This window comes from Pristiophorus japonicus, unplaced genomic scaffold (genome assembly GCF_044704955.1).
Source record: "Pristiophorus japonicus isolate sPriJap1 unplaced genomic scaffold, sPriJap1.hap1 HAP1_SCAFFOLD_81, whole genome shotgun sequence".
Lineage (NCBI taxonomy): Eukaryota > Metazoa > Chordata > Chondrichthyes > Pristiophoridae > Pristiophorus > Pristiophorus japonicus.
In genome coordinates, this window is record NW_027254729.1 from 1,886,050 (window position 1) to 1,887,611 (window position 1,562).

A 1,562-nucleotide genomic window follows, 5' to 3' on the forward strand; every position below is an offset into this window, starting at 1 on the left:
CCTGAGCCCCGATCACGACGCTCCTGGGCCCCGATCTCTCACCGCTCCTCCGCCCCGATCAAAAATGGAGCAGTCAGAAACAGAAAATCAAACAGTCTCTCTTATCATGGAGACATTAAATATCAACACTGTTATTTGAAATATCAAAATATTAAACTCCAGCCTAGTTGAAGGGTTATTAACATCAGCAGAAACAAACACCAACTTTGTTAATATTGAAACATTAATGTCAATTATTCAATTTTTTCCAATATTTAATTGAACAATGTTCAAAATGTTTCCACCCGGTTGCGAACCGGGGACCTTTCGCTTGTTAGGCGAACGTGATAACCACTACACTACAAAAACACTGCGATTGACACACTGCTGGGAACATAACCAGAGCTTTAACCTACACAGCTGGCCGATACTTCAGGAGCTGGTTTTAAGAGAATAGAATTAAGGTGCTATATTTCGGAAGGCTGTGAGTGTGGCAGGAATTGATCTCGTGTTTCCCAGGTTTTACACATAGGAACAGGAGATGGCCATTTAGCAGCGTGTGGTTAGGATCTGGAATGCACGGCTTGAAAGGGCGGTGGAGACAGACTCAATCTTATCTTTCAGACGGGAGTTGGATAAGTGTCTGAAGGAAAAACAATTGCAGGGCTATGGGAAAAGGGCGGGGGAGTGGGGCTCGCTGAGAGTCGGTCCGGTCTCGACGGGCCGAATGGCCTTCCGTGCTGTAACCATTCCATGATTCGATAAATTAGTGGCACATTTCATCGTGTGGGTGGAAGCAGAACATTGCAAATGGACATGGATTGAGTCGGCAAAACTAGAGGCATCTGATTCAGGAGATTCGCAGGGCACGGAAATTCGCGAGTTTAATGACTTTGAAAGGAACATTTTTGTTTTGTGCCGTTTCGGTCAGAGAAATGTTTGTGAAAGGATTTTTTTGCAGAAAGGGATACAGCATTTAACCTTCTGCCTTAACACTTCTTTCTGGGTGTCAGGTCACATTTGGTTTCAATGTTATTCTTCCAGAATTGCTATAAGAACATAAGAATATAAGAATTAGGAACAGGAGTGGGTCATCTTTACCTCGAGCCTGCTCCAACTTCTCCAACATTGGGTACAATCTACACACATCTACCCAGGCCTGTCCCATCAGAATCTTGTATGTTTCGATGAGATCCCCTCTCATCCTTCTAAACTCCAATGTATAAAGTCCCAATTGATCCAATCTCTCCTCAGATGTCAGTCCAGCCATCCCGGGAATCAGTCTGCTGAAGCTTCGCTGAACTCCCTCAATAGCAAGAACGTCCTTCCTCAGATTAGGAGACCAAAATTTAAAACAATATTCCAGGTGAGGCCTCACCAAGGCCCTGTACAACTGCAGTAATACCTCCCTGCTCCTATACTCAAATCACCTAGCTATGAAGGCCACCACACCATTTACCTTTTTCCTGCCTGCTGTACCTGTATGCCAACTTTCAGTGACTGATGAACCATGACACCCAAATCTCATTGCACCTCCCCTTTTCCGATTCTGCCACCATTCAGATAATATTCTGTCTTCACGT

At 44.4% G+C, this 1,562-nt stretch overlaps 1 non-coding gene across 1 annotated transcript; it reads right to left on the reverse strand.

The window, feature by feature from the left end:
• Positions 1-275: 275 nt before the first annotated feature.
• trnav-aac (transfer RNA valine (anticodon AAC)) lies at positions 276-348 on the reverse strand. Its single transcript has one exon. It is a non-coding gene; the product is annotated as a tRNA-Val (tRNA).
• Positions 349-1,562: the final 1,214 nt, after the last annotated feature.